Genomic DNA, 15,847 nt, shown 5'->3' with positions numbered 1-15,847 from the left:
CTCGGAAACATGTCAGATAGACCTTCGGAAATCATAGATACGTATCAAAACCATATGAAATAGCTTATGGAAATCAAGAATATTAGCCATCCTAATGGTCATAAGAATAGGAGTTTCTTGGAATTCATATATATATATATATATATACGTTGTCGGTTTGTTTCACCAAGATCATGCCAAAAGAAAGAAAGGGTAAGCCTTACATACCTTGCCCGCGTCCTAAGCTAATCAGAATTTAAGTCTCGGCTTCCGCGAGATCTACAATAATTTTAGTAAATACCAAACATTAGCTATAGACACTTAAGAGTCCAATCCTAAACTAACACTTCATTTACAGAAATTACGGCAGCATTTCCCCTGTAAATACAACCAACCCCGAGAATTCAACTCGGCCAAATTATCAACAACAATACCAACAATCACACTAACAACTTCAACGATTAATTCAGAACGCATTCTAACGTTGGTAACCATTTCTACACAATTCGACGGCATTTCATTTATGTTCAAATTAACCACAACGTCACAATCCGAAATCTTCCAAACTCAATAAGAACAACAACAACACATTCCTTTCTTCCAAGTTCATGAACTACACCGACAATCTACACATTAGCAATTTCATTCTCATAATTACAAAAATCATATTAAAATCACATTAACTCCTACAACAACCCATAAACAATTACAATACCAACTTGAACCATTAAACCTTCATTTGCATCATAGAATCCACAACAACAACAACTAAAATACTAAGTAAAATTAATTCATCCCTTCCACCCAACACCTACACCTACACGGCTACAACACAACATACATACTTTTATGAATTTCATCCATTTCTACATACTACAACATGTACAAATCATCCATAACACATGTAAAAAGAGGATTAAACCTTACCTTTTTCCCTTAACTCCACAATTCGACTAGGGTTGTAAACGGTAAAAACGGATGGTTTGTTGACTCCAACAACTAGCTCACGTTAAAGAGGACCTTCCAATTGGTTGAATTACTAGAAGAAAATATTTTTTTGTGATCAATTTTTCCAAGGTGGTTGTTCGGCTAGCCATGGCCGAATAGCTCTTTTTTTTTTCCTCCAAGGTTCTTGAATTTTCTAAGTGTGAAGATGATGATGAATATTACTAATAAGTCATCTAGTCTACACATATATTATGCATCCATGGGGGCCAAGGCCCACACCACATTACACGGCCACTTGGCCCTTTGTTTCAAGAATTACAAGTTTTCCATAAATCACTTTTAACCCCAAATTTTCCTTAATATTTCCATGAGCCACCTTGTGAATTTTCCTTTTTACCCCTAGCCTTTCTTAATATTTCCACATCAATAATTTTCACAAACAACTTGTGTGTTAATCAAGATAAAAAATATAGCCTTGCCCTTAACTTCTCGCAATTATCTTGAAATATCCGAATGTACAAAATACGGGATATAACACAAGCCCAAGCCTTAAGTCATTTAAACAAGGGGAAATCCATTTGAACTTCAGTGTGGGATAAAGGTTTAAAAGTAGAATACGGTTGGCCTAAAATCAGACAAATGAAACAGAAAAACTAAAAAAGTTCTTTATACTTGTATAAATCCATGACATATTTATAAAGGAAATAGACTCAAACCCTTCTTTTTTTAATAAAACATATAAGTATTAAAAGCATAACATTGGACCAAATTAGTTCAACTCTACTTAAGAGAACTCTTAGGCGTGTTTTGGTCCGAATATGAAAAGACTTTAAACTTTGTATTCATTATTTCAAGGAAAATTCAACTCTTTTATCTTCAAATAAATGAAACTTTGCCAAAATGATTTGTGATATGCCATGACAAGTTGTACATGATATTAGCCATTTTTAAGCAAATAATTATAATAATCACACATTAAAGCTCGAAGGTCAACCGTATTCTACGGATCCTTAATACTAGGGTGCTTAAAACCTTCCCTAGGGGATCAACAGAACCCTTACCTCGAACTCTGGTTTTAAAAAAAGGATTTTTCTCTTGTTTGATAAACCTTTAACTTGGTTTTCTTAATTTCCCTTATAAATTAGGCGGAGACTCTAAAAATACAAAAAATCCAAATAGAGTCCTCAACCTTGAAGTAGCTTTTATGTCTCGCGTAAAAGTGAACCGTAACAAGCGTGGAGTAGGGAGAATCATTAACATTCTCAAACGTAGATAGTTAGCCTCACATACCTTTCAGTGTAATACAAAGTTCGTCAACCCTTTCAACCTTAATCTATAACAATACAAGGCAAAGGGATTCAATATTAGCAAGTATACTCATGCTTTGGTCATCTACGCATTTTATCAAACACTTGGCGGGCATAAAGCTACACAACCTTCATTAATAGTGTTTCTTCATTCAATTCCCATTCTACTACTTCTAGGTGATCCTACAATCTCATTTAGATGTAATTAACATCATTCTTCATCACCCATATGATTACAACACCCTTAGTCAACAATCAACAACCCAAATAGGTAATTGTTCATGTTTTTCTATCAAACTCATCAACTCATATCTCATGAACTTATAGTCTATAATCACCAATACAAGGTTAAAAATCAATGAAGTATCAAAGTCTTACCTTTTAACGTTCAAGTCTCTTGAAATCGGATTCTAGGGTTCTTTTGTCAAAGACGAAGATTCAATCGATAATATACGGAATATATGAGAATTCTAGCGTTAATCTTTATTAGAATGATGTAATAATCAATGGGGTTTGAGTAGGAACTCACCATGGATTATTTGAGGAAGCACTAGGATGTTTTCTCTCCAAAAAAACAGTTTAGAATGAAGTGGGAAAAGTTTTACGAAGTTAGACTTTTATAAAATTCGGGAAAAATTGCTTCACGCATAAAATGGACTGGCGCGGCTCGTGGGACGCTGCGGCCAGCATCGCGCACGGTGTACTTTTTTATGGTGTAAAAGTTTTGAGTTTTCCTCAAAATTTAGCCTAGCGCGACAGGCCAATCTGGCAGTGTCCGGTAAAATAAGCATAACTGCTAGTACAGAGCTCCATTTGGGCTTTATAATATATAGTTGGAAAGGTATTTCAAAGATCTACAACTTTCATTTTTAAGTTTTCTCAAATTCCCAACGGATTTTTACGAAATATGGTTGGAAGAATGACCTATTGAAAACTTAGCCGATTCTATTGAATCTTAAGCACCTCATTATTCGTCTTAATTCCAAACAACTATTTCCACCCATACTCATCCCGATAGTATTTCACATGTCCAAAATGTCACATTAATACTCGTTTAACACCTCCCCACCTAATCCCAATTTACAGAGTGTTACAGTCCAACCACTACTCATCCATGGTTGTCATCATCTTGAAGTCACTGCCATCAAATTGATGCATTGAGTATAAAACCAAGGGACTCTTCTTGACATTGATTATTCTTTCAAGTTTTCTCTTTTTTTGTGGCATTTGTATGCTTGTAAATATCTACCTTTTTAAGCACAGTGACTGGCCCAACATTAGCAATTGGAGTATTAGACGGCTTCTATGGAGTCGAGAATTTTCTTGATCTGTAATCAGCAAGTACCTTCGAAATTGCTTTACTCCTTTTACCGATCTCAATAGGAGTATATGGATCTAAAAGCTTCTTTGAAGGATTGACACCCCTTTTGGATATCAATTTGCTGAGAGCCTCATTTCTTTTAGCAGCCGTCAAATCTTCCACTTTCTTGATCAAGGAATCCATCTTCTCGTTGCAATTTTTGCATTCACAAGCACAGGAAGGCACCTTAGATGTAGCGACACCAACAGAGGAAAATCCACCACTAACATCACCACCAAATCCACCAACATCATCACCAAATCCACCAAGTGGAGTATATCACTAACATCAGCATCATTATCTCTTATTTTTTCTCCGGCAATACCTGCCACAACATCATCAATACCAACAACAAGATCAATACCAACAACATCATCACCACTAGAAACAACACCAACACCACCAGCATCAACCTCAGTTTCTTCCCTTGTGATGGCTGTCACTCCAGCCAATTCCTCTTTGAACCCATCAATTAATCTGTCAGGCACAGATTCTAATGGCACAAAGGAAACAAGGCATGGCATCTCCAACACTCTTATTGTCGAGACAAGCCATGGGTACACAACCTACAACAAGAAAGTAGATATATTAAAATGGTGCTTTATCATGAAAAACAAAACCTACTTAAAAGAAGTTATCAGCTCAGAGGTTGTTACAATAGATTATTGTACTTGTTAGACATTGTCCAAAAGATGAATAACTTGTTGCAACAGATTATCATACCTGTTGGATATTGTCCAACAAATGAATAACTTGTTACAATAGATTATCGTACTTGTTGGACATTGTCCAACAAGTATGATAATCTGTTGCAACAAGTTATTCATCTTTTGGACAATGTCCAGCAGATTCAGAGGTTGTTGTAACAGATTATCATACTTGTTGGACATTGTCTAGCAAATGAATAACTTGTTGCAACAAATGCATAGGTTGTTGCATATTACAAAAGTGTGTTCTAAGGCTTACCGCTTCCTTAGTGGGGTTAAAAAGATCAACACTCAATTTTGTTTTGTTCTTGGCAGTCAGCCATCTAAGCATCCTTGGAAAACTAACTTCTTTGGAGTAGTCCTTCACTTGATGCCGGAGGTGAGGATGGCTTCAAATGCCCAAGCCTAGAAAAAGAGATGCCATCAAAAATCAAAATAATGATTGAAATATAAAATGATAATATGTCTTCACATTTGGCTTCGAATCTCTCAACAAATACTCAACAGTAGACTTATAGTTTTCCAAACCCCATGCATAGTTTTTGAATACATCATGGTCCTACACAAGTTTAATCAAATCAAGTGATATATTGTTGTTTGTGTCTTTTTCCCAAAGAACACTGTGCACAAACCAAACTAAGAACAGTGACTCCTTGTGCTTTTTTGACACAGTTTTGGACTACAAATCTTCCATCAAATTCTTCTTTTTGTCGCTCTTACCCACAAAATCCACTAAAGAGACATCAGTCTTAGCTTTTTCACCCTTTTCTTGCCTGGCTGGCTTGGCTGTCAGGGCTGGCTTCGCTAATGTAATAGTAGGAAGAGGCTCACAATGATGACATCTCAAGCCGATAACTATGGTAAAGTCCTCCATGCCACAAAAGTTTATCCAAACCTCATCCTTTCTAGTAAAAATAATCCTATGTTTAAAATCCCGTACACCAAGGTCATTTAAAACCGTGCACCGGTTTATTTAGGAAAATATAAATAAAATCTAAAGCATCTAGCCCTAAAGAAATCCTCTAACCCTTGTTGTTGAAGTATGTGCCTAAAATTGTCGAAGCCCCTGCCCATGCTTGATTTGACCACAATATCATTATTTTCGTTCAACAGCATCCTCACGCCGTAGTTGTCAATACTAAAACTCTTGACAACCTCGTCAATGGAAGGTCTTTTTGGGATCTATGTCACTACTAGAAGACTAAAAAACATTGGCACCCACATTATGTTTCTTCTTTTTTCTTATTTCAGCTAAGGTCGTCGATAGTATTTTAAAAGGCGGGGCGCGGGGCGAGGCGTTTTAGGCAGCACGGGGTGAGGCGTAAGTCTCGAGACACGGGACATAAGTCCCATGGATCTACGGGGCGTATGTCTCATGTATCTTCAATTTTATAATTTTATTACTAAAAAATAAGCAAGTGTAAAGTTTCCATTAAAATTACGCAAATAAATTCAAATAAATAAATAAAAAATTATTATAATTATTATTTGACAAAGGTCACAATACAAAAAATGATACTCCCTTCGTCCCATAATAAGTGTCACCTTATCCAAAAACACGCATATTAAGAAACCAATAATGCAATGTGAAGTTTACTAAATTACCTCTACATAATGAAAATAAATTACTTTTTCCTCTTGATTAGAGCATGCATGAGTAGTAATCCTTTTGACATTGGGAATCCAACAATAACAAGTTACTATGTGGCTTGTCCAATCATCATTTAGATGTTAATTTAACTTTTCAGTTTTTGTCTAAGTTTAGATTTCGAAAAAACTAGTCAATTTATGTCTTGGTTTTCTAACGTGACACTTATTATGAGACAAATCTTTTGGCTAAGATGACACTTATATGGGATGGAGGGAGTAATAGACTAGATAATCTTTAAAATGAAATCTTCATTCACTTCATCATCAATCTCCAAGTCTATAGTCCTTCCCACCCTCAACTAATATTTGCACTAACTTTTATTTATATATTCAAAGAAGGAGAAGGCAAAAAGTGTAAGAGCAATGACAAAAAATTGATGAAGTTGTTTCAGGAAAATAGTGCTATGAAATCTCAATCATATCGATTTTAGACATAATCATTAAAAAAAAAACTATTTATGGCAGTGTTATTTTCAATGAGAGTTGCTTTATTTATTTATATATTTTAAGAAAAATCACTGCAACATGAAAACATGATAACATAAAGTATAAATATTGTTACAACAATAATAAAAATCATAATCTATAGAAAAAATTCTTTTAAAAAAATAAAAATTAAATTAACGCTCCGGGGATATGCCTTTATGCCCGGGCTTACGTTTTTGCACCCAGGACTTATGCTTTTGCGCCCGGAACATACGCCCCAAATTTTAGGGCATACGCCCTATGGACCCGCGCCTTTCATTTGCGGAGCGTTTTTGGTACGCCCCGCCCTTGGGCTGGCCGGAGACTCCCCCCGAGAACGCCTCTGAAAACACTGATCGTCGACAAGTGATCTGTATTTTCTTCTTCATTATCCTTTTTGTTTCTTCAGTTTCTTCATCTTCTTCATCTCCTTCAGGTACTTCATTTCCATCATCATTTTCTTCATCTTCTTGTTCTTCTCCACTTTCTTCATTTTTATCTCATGCTTCTTGGTCATCTTCAGTCTGTTCATCATGCCCAACTCCAGAAACTTCTACCTGAGAGGTTTCCTCTCTTTCTAAGTGTTATTTGTCAGTTTGACTATCTTTTTCCTCTACATTTGCTAATTCTGAAATAGTATTACCTAAAACAGCAAGCTCCTCTAATGATGTTTTCACCCTAGCATTTTTACTATCTCTATGACCCTCAATTGATTTCTCTCCTTTTCTTTTACTTGGAGACATTTTATCTACATATAGAAGATAAACAAAAAACAGTTTCAATTGATTAGTGCATCATTCAAAGTAAATAGGGAAAAGAAGTGCAGTAGCTGATCAAACAAAATACAACAAGTAATAGGATTTTCCAACAACTGAACAATCTGTTGCAACAAATGATGAAGATGTTGCAACAGTTGAATAAGTTGTTGCAGAAATTGAATCAGTTGTTGCAGCAGATGCTTAAGCTGTTGAAAGAAATAAAATAATTGCAACACCTTATCAACTATTTTGATTTTTTACAACAGCTTGTGAATATGTTGCAAGAACTGCTTCAGTTGCTGCAAAAACCTCAGCAACTGTTTTGATTAATCCAATAGCTAAGGAATCTGTTGCCCCCAAGTTCATCTGCTGTTGGATAAAATCCAAAGTTTTCCTAAACCATACCATACCAGGACAACAACAACAAAACCATCTATTTCACTACAAAGACACAACCATCACAAGTTAAACTAAATACACCAAATAGGGGTTCAACAACTTTTTTTATTTTATCCAACAACTAAGGAATCTGTTGCCCCTAAGTTCATCAGTTGTTGGATAAAATCTAAAATTTTCCTAAACCATACCATACCAGGACAACAACAATACCAACAACAACAAAACCATCTATTTCATTACAAACACACAAATAGGGTTTTTTTAAGCATGCTACCTCAGCAGATGTTTGCAACTGTCAAACAAGTGCTGAAGTTGTTGCAACAACTTACTCAGCTGTTGGAAAAAATCAACAAAATTGCAAGCCCTTTTTGAAACCCTAAGGAGTACAAAGTAAGAAGAGAAACAAAGGAGAAGAGAACTTCATATTTTGGTAACTCTCTAGGAGTCAAGGTCGGCTAGTGAGACGATGGGGGATAAGCTTCATCCTCGAGAGGGAAACAGTCTGGATCACCAAATAAGGCCCCTAAATGACCGCTCAGTGATAAAGGAGGTAGGGGTGCTTTTCAAAAAAATTCTCAAAAAAGTTATCCAGAAATTGCAATAGAAAAAAAATAAGGGAGGTTTGTGACTTTGGCACGGGACGTTCTCAAAATGGGGACTATCGGGTAAATTCAAACAAAAACAGCACAAAAAACCATAATTTCAAAATCACATATATTATTTACAAACACACAAACCCCAACAAGTGAAACAAACACCCCAAATAAAGGCTTCTCAAGCATGAAACAACAAAATAAATAACATTGAAGACAAAACCATGTTCTTCTTCTTCTTCTCTAACCAAAATCATCATTTTTCACACTTTGATTTCAAAACCCTAACTTTTGAACCAAGTGAAAGAAAAAACTTTAACTTCAAAATTATAAAGAAGCAGAAGCAGCAGCAGCGACGACAGAGAGAAACGAGAGACAGTGAACGGTCAAGTGAAGAGGAAGAACAAATAGTTGGTTTTGATTTTGAAGAGCAAGAACATGAGACGTGAAGATGACGGAGGGTTTGGGCGGTTTTGTGTGATGAGAGATGAACTGCCTTTTTTATTTTGAAATATGAAAGAAGTGGGGTTGTGGGGTTGGTTGTATAATGTGGGAGTTTTTGTATTTTGTAAAATATTAATAAGTTTTAAAAATTACATTTCGGACCCGAATTAACTTAATCAGATTTTAAGTGGGCTTTGACCTTGGCTGATCAAAGTTGTCACATTTTCTAATTTGTAGACTTGAAAGGTACCTTTAGTTTATTTTTCTCTAGTAACTTTCGTACAATTGAAAGAAATTTTCACTTTGTAGAGTACTATTTTCTTTTAAATATAGATTACTTAATATATTATTTTCATACAATAATAAGACTAAAGATCCCAGTATTGAATGGGCAAACTAGAAAATGTTATCCATATTGGAAGCAATCGAGCAGTGTCTGCGCTTATTTGGAAATCCTCCTCCCAATGCTTCAATATTAGTGGCTCAAGTACAACCTCCATATCCTCTTCACTCTCAAATCTATATATGAAGTAACCATATGTGTGCAAGAAGACTCGGGGTATATTGACAAAATTGTACACCTCATAGGCAAATCTCATCATGTCTTTAAACAATGGATTTCCTCTGTTACACCTCGGAAAATTTTCCATTGATGCACAGTGAGTAGACTAACGAAGGGCACGAAGTATACGAGGTTTCAATAAGTAAGAAGTAGTATTTAATGGTTTTAATTGAGATTTCAAAGACATTTGAGGTAAGAGAAGAAAGTTCATCAAGAGAGGCGAGGTATACATTGTGTATCGGAAAGGATTTACAAAGTACCAAGTTAATTGTTACACCTCGCATTTTCATACGTTGAGTTTCGCCGAATGCTAGTTATCCTAGTCTTGGGAGGTAGGACAAATTTTTCAAGGTCATGAGGATAGATATGTCTATCTTGGGTATGTAATGGAGTAAAACCATGTTTAGTAAGCCTCGAGAAGGTTTAAGACTCGTCGTATCATCGGAGTTAAGTTTCGGCGAAAGTTTGGCAAAGTGTCACATTATGGCGCAATATGTGGCGCAACATGCTAGCAGCAAAGCACGCTTTACGGTAAGGCAGTTGCTTAGCAAAGTGTGACAGTGAAATTTGGTGATGTTACGAGGTCTGCGACACAACATGCGGCTAGCAAAGCACGCTTTGCGTCTAGCAAAGCTCGCAGCATGTTGTGTCGGTCCAGAATTTTCTGGACCACTATACATAGACCAAATTCGACCCTAACTCATTATTTTACCATTTTGGGACCTAGAAATCTCTAGAAACTCTCTCAACAAGTTCTCTTATGATCTAAGACCAAAATCAAGGGCAAACCAAGTGATTCTAACATGAAGAATTCCATGATCATCATTAGATTGTTCTTCCTCTTGTGGTGTTGAATTTGGAGAATTCTTGGAGGTGGAGGAATTTCGAGTTTAGAGTGATCCTTGTGATTGAGGGTAAGATTATCACTCCATCTTCATGTTTATAGTATTATGTGGCATTTACATAACTTGTGTGAAGGAGAAATTGTGAAAGTAAGGTTTATGTTGTGCTAGAACTTGTTCTTAGCTATGCTTGAGTATGAATTGTTCTAGACTTCGTATGGTTGTGATGTTGTTGGGCTGGTTTGCACAAATAAAGTTGTAATATGAAGTTGTTGGATTGCTAAGTGAGTTATGAAGATGGAAAGGGAACTAGTATAGAATTGAGGGAAACAAGCTACATGAATCTCATGCACATAAAATGTTCAACAAAATGTCTAAATGAGTTCTCCTATAAGTTATGAACCCATTGTTGATACGGATACTTCGTTAATGTAGATAATCATTCATAGAGTGCACGAGGATTCGAGGGATCCATATACTAAGGAGACGAGGTATGTAAGGCTAGTCCCTTCTTTTCTAAGGCATGAATCCTATGACGTAATTTTCTTTACCTTCCATGATCTTCCTACGTTCTGGAAACTATGAGTCCATGTTAAAAAAAGAGATTCTCTTGAGATAAAGTTAAGAGACATATGATGAATATGATAATGATGACGATGAGTCCAAGTCTAGAGATCCTAAGGCCCATGATATGATATTGGTATGAAGCTAATGATCCTTATATGATTCTTTGATGTTATTCATTGTTGCTAGACCCACTTTATGATGCTAGTCCCTTTCCTTCCTAAGGCATGACCCCTGTATTGTATCTCCTATGTATTCCATGATTATTAGGAGTTTTCTTATGAGCTAGAGATGAGATATGTTCTATGATAATGATGATGATTCCATAGTGGTCAAACTACATATGACACTCACAACGCTCCTAAACCCAGCAATATTAGGGACCCACAACTTTCATGAATCTTGCGATATAAGTAATAGTGATCCTTATAATGGTAATCCCTATGTTGTGACCCTACGCTTGCTTTCCATATTGTCCTTACTTCTAAAATGTTAGGGTTCCATGATTCTTAAGGCCACCATGACAATGTTGAGGAATGTTCTTCATGACAAAGACTACAATGGTAATTCCCCACCCAGTAATACCCAAAGACTAAAGTTCCATGTGCCCCCACGGGATGATTGAGCTTACCGTGCGAGTCTCCGTCACATTCATGATAGTTGGCCTTGTCTTATGTTATCGTTTCTTTCAAAAGTGAGACATGACAGTAACGACGATCATAATAGCGAATATGATTGTGCTTTCCAGGGGATATAGAAGCATAATTCTCTTATTATGAATTCAGTTAAAATGTCTGAAATGACCTACTCCCAAGAAAATCCTGAATTTGCGATCCCCAAGACTCTTAAGATGATATTGATAAGAGACTTCTGTAGTGATGGCAATGATGATAATAAGATATACCGAGCCTTGTGATGACCGAGTACGGATAACATGTATGTGAATTTGTCGAGCCACTACGTGGCCGAGTACGAATACTGTCGAGCCACTACGTGGCCGAATACGGATACTGTCGAGCCACTACGTGGCTAAATACGGATAATGTTTAATGTGTATGAGCAGATACGGTACTATGATATGTATATGTATGTGCATTCCACGATTCTTGAGAAAAGGTAAAGTAAGCGTGACGAACACCTCGAAAGGTATTTGATATTTTATTTTATGTTGTCCTTCACGTTTTACTTATGTTACTACTTATGCCTTACATACTCAGTACATATTTAAACTGACGTCCTTTTTATTTTTGGACGTTGTGTTCATGCCCATAGGTAGACAGGGAGGTGACTCAGATTCCTAGGAGCAATTCAGCAGGCTTACAGAAGTACTCTATTACTTCGGAGGTGCCATGTTGATTTATTATTTTGTGTATATATTTGGGCACGACGGGGTCCTGTCCCGTCTTTATGTTTAGTACTCTAGTAGAGGCTCGTAGATACGTATGTGTGGGTAGTATGGTCTCACGATTTCCTCATCATATATGTATTATTTTGAAATCCGAAGGGCTTATGTTTATAAAGGTAAATATGTTCCAAAGTGAAAATAGTTTTCCCTATGATTAGGAGTATGAGAATAATGAATGAACGCAAAATGAGTATGGTGGGTAGTAGTATGAGTGGTGCTCGGTGGTCAGCTCCGGGTACCCGTCATGGCCCCTAGTCGGGTCGTGACATCCTCCCACCACAAACTCTATCAAAGCATATTCTCATTTCAATTTCTGTTTTTCTACTGCAGCAGGGTTCAACTTCACAATGGGTAAGCCATATTTAATCACATGTGGGAAATACTCAAGTTTCTTCACTTGGTGGAGTGAATGATTACCTTTTAGGATTTCTGCTGGGGATGGGCGTTTAATACGTTCTTGTTCCCCTTCGACATCCTTAACAACACTAGAATTCCCTAAGTAGGGTAGTTTCCTTACCGTATCTGATGGGGTCTTCTCCTTTGTTTTCTGAGAGGCCAATGGCTTTGTTACAACAATAGGACCACTGGATGCTGCTTCGTCATGCCTCATACTGCTGTTGTTGGGAATCCCTCTTCATGAACCAATATTAGGTAGCCGTGGATTGTGATAAACAGTTGGAGCACTGCCTCAACATACCATCCATTGCCTTAGTTGACTTGGGGCTAAGGTTTGGGGAATTCCACTTTTTAGAGTGACTGTACATACATGCTCCTTCAACTGAATCAGTATCGTAGTGTATGTTTTTCTAGCTAAAAGGTAATCAGTTGTACTCTCTCCAGTGGAATTGGCGAATCAATGGGTTCCGTCGGAGGGGTAGCTTTATACTCTGGGCTAGTGTTCCGTGGTGGTGTAGGATCTTGTTGTGGGGTTGGATCCGATGGAGGTTGTTGTCGTCGGCAGGCCATGTTTATCTTTGGCGTATGTTTGCGAAACCTGCTAAACGTACGCCGAGAGAAAACGTAACCCCTTTAATATGTATAACACAATAAATGTAAGCAAGGAAAAAAAAGAGAAAATTGAAGATTTGTGAACAGTAGAATAAAAGTTAAAGAAAAAAATTTCAGGAGAAAAAATTGCATATCTACGTGAGATTATATTAAAAAAAGAGCAGTGGACGAAAATATTAAATAATGAATAATTTAATAAATAATAGAAATTTTATTTTCTTTAATCTCTTAATAGTTTATTCATAAAAAGGCCTAAAATACCCTTAAACTATTAGAATTAGTACAAAAATACTCTTCGTCCACATTTTTGCCCCTAAATACCCCTGTTGTTAACCTATGGGGTGTAAAATGCCCTTATACAACCCACATTTAATTAAAAAAATTAATAATTAATTAACACATGAAATCACCTGATTGGCCTAATTTTGGGTCCCATAATAAATTAAAAATACCCTCCCCCCTCTACACTCACCAACCCACCCAACCCCCTTTGAGCCACTTCTCCTCTCTCTTCTATTTTTAGTTTTCTTCCTCCCAATCAAGGTGAGAAGGAGATTCGAAGAAGAAATTAGGGGCTTGTTTGGTAAGATGGAAGTTATGGAAAATAAACATTAAAATACGTTTTTCATCTAACTAACACTTAAATATTAGTACAATACTGTTTATGATAGATCCCGGCTCAAGGGAGATGAAAAAGCATCAGTAATAGTAAACAGTAATAGAAACACTTTTATATTATTATTTCTACTTTTTTATACAAAAATTTTTCATTGAAATACTTTCTAATTTATTAATATTATTTTTAATATATATTTTTATTCGAATATATTTTCACTTATTAAAACAACAGTGAAAAACATTTTTTCAAAAAGATTGTATGCAAGGTGAAGGAGGAGGGTGGGGGTTGATTGGGAGGAAGAAGACTAAAAATGGAAGAGAGAGCAGAAGTGGGTCAAAGAGGGGTTGCGTGGGTTGGTGAGTGTAGAGAGGAGGGGGAAGAGTTTTTTATTTTAATTTTAATTTATTGTGGGGCTCAAAATTAGGCGAATCAAGTGATGCCACATGTGAATTAATTATTATTTTTTAATTAAACGTGTGCCGAAGTTTGAGCCAGTAGGCAAATAAGTACTACAGCTAAGCTACAACCCAACTTGCTGTTCAAGATATAAATCAATATAAATCTAACTTGCTCCCTCAGTGAATCCTTCAAAAGCTAGTTAGATTTAGAATAAATGACCTCACAGAATGAGTCTAAGCTTTGGAGATGCTCTTTACATTACAGACACAAGCTATTTCCTTAGCCATACTATCAGGTTCTTTGCTTTTGCTAAAAAAATCGATTGTTCCTCTCTGTCCAGAATGCATGAACTGTCGTAGGTTAATTTGAGGAGTTATGCATGATTTAGTCTTCTGAATAATCCATTGGTGCAACTGATTACTATCTAATGTAGCATTTGATAGCCGTGCATCCAATCCATCAATCTTCCCCATAATTGTCTTGCATATGAACATTCTATAAATAGATGGAAAGATCTTGTCAATCAAAATCTAACTTTGATTTAACATTTATCGACTCGACAGGTAGAAAATTACCAATGATTAATTGGGGAAAAAAACAAAAATGATAACAACAATCTTCACACTTGTACGATGGACATTATCAGGAAGCTATGATTTGTTACATATGAAAACTGGATATCATTACAAAAGATAAGTACATTGTCTAGTAGAACTATATTCAAATATTTTACATAATACCCAAAATATATATAAAAGACATCTTCAAGTATATTTTCACTCATCATTTCAAATGAGCTGGAGCTAGACATCTTCAAGTACATCTTCATTCATCATTTCAAATGAGAACGGAGCTACAATTCCCATCTTAGTAGCCAACCTTCGCTATTCCAAAAATCACATAGCACAAAAGTATTTTGAAGTACCTTCAAAAAAAGATAAACACCAATTATCAACTAAGGAAGTCGAAATTGAGAAGAGTGCATAAATAGAGATTACATAGAGATAATTTATAAGTTCACCTAGGAGGAATTTTAACGGATAGACCCTCATATAGTTCCTCTATTTCACTTTTGTGTATGCCAGAAGAACAACCACTAATTCCGTAAGACTTTTATGAGTGTTGAGTGGAATGAAAAATGCTATGTCAATACTAGCTCACAACCTACAAATTAGGAAACTAACTAAAACATGTAGACCCATAGGTGAATCACACGATCATTGTTTTCACGAAATTAGTACAGATTATAAAAGACTCCAAATTTTAAATTACTGAAGTTCATTAAAATTATATTTTTGCCCCTGTTCGTCCTTTTAAACTGTCATTTCTAAATATTAGTAACATGATTACTTACTACTTTAATCAGGTTGATCAATTGAAACATGCATCTGTATTTTCTTTTATTCAATTTTAATTTATCAACGTAATTTTCATAAATGGAAGATTTACAAGAGGGTGTAATAGTTATCAAAACAGTTAGTTTCAACTGATCGATACCAGTGCTGTCAAATCGGATTTATTTATTCCATTATCATCCATATTAAAGAACTTTAACTTGATGAAACTAATTTGTAATTTATCTACAGACATTTTACAAATGTGAGAATGAATAACTTTTTTTTTTATTATTATTATAAGGTTACAATTACAGGTAAGTTAATTAGTACTCCTATTACTTAGCACAAAAAGAAAAAAGAATTTTATGAATAGGATATTTTACTATCAAAATCATTTAAAAAATAAAAATTTAAGAACATTTAAGCGGGGCGGGTTGATGCGGGGCAGGTTTAAAGTAGGGGTGGCAAAACTAGCCCAAACCCATTTGACCCGCCCAACCC

The sequence above is a fragment of the Lycium barbarum genome, chromosome 4, assembly GCF_019175385.1.
Source record: "Lycium barbarum isolate Lr01 chromosome 4, ASM1917538v2, whole genome shotgun sequence".
Classification (NCBI taxonomy): Eukaryota; Viridiplantae; Streptophyta; class Magnoliopsida; order Solanales; family Solanaceae; genus Lycium; species Lycium barbarum.
The sequence above is the reverse complement of the archived record's forward strand: the minus strand, read 5'-3'. Positions refer to the sequence as shown.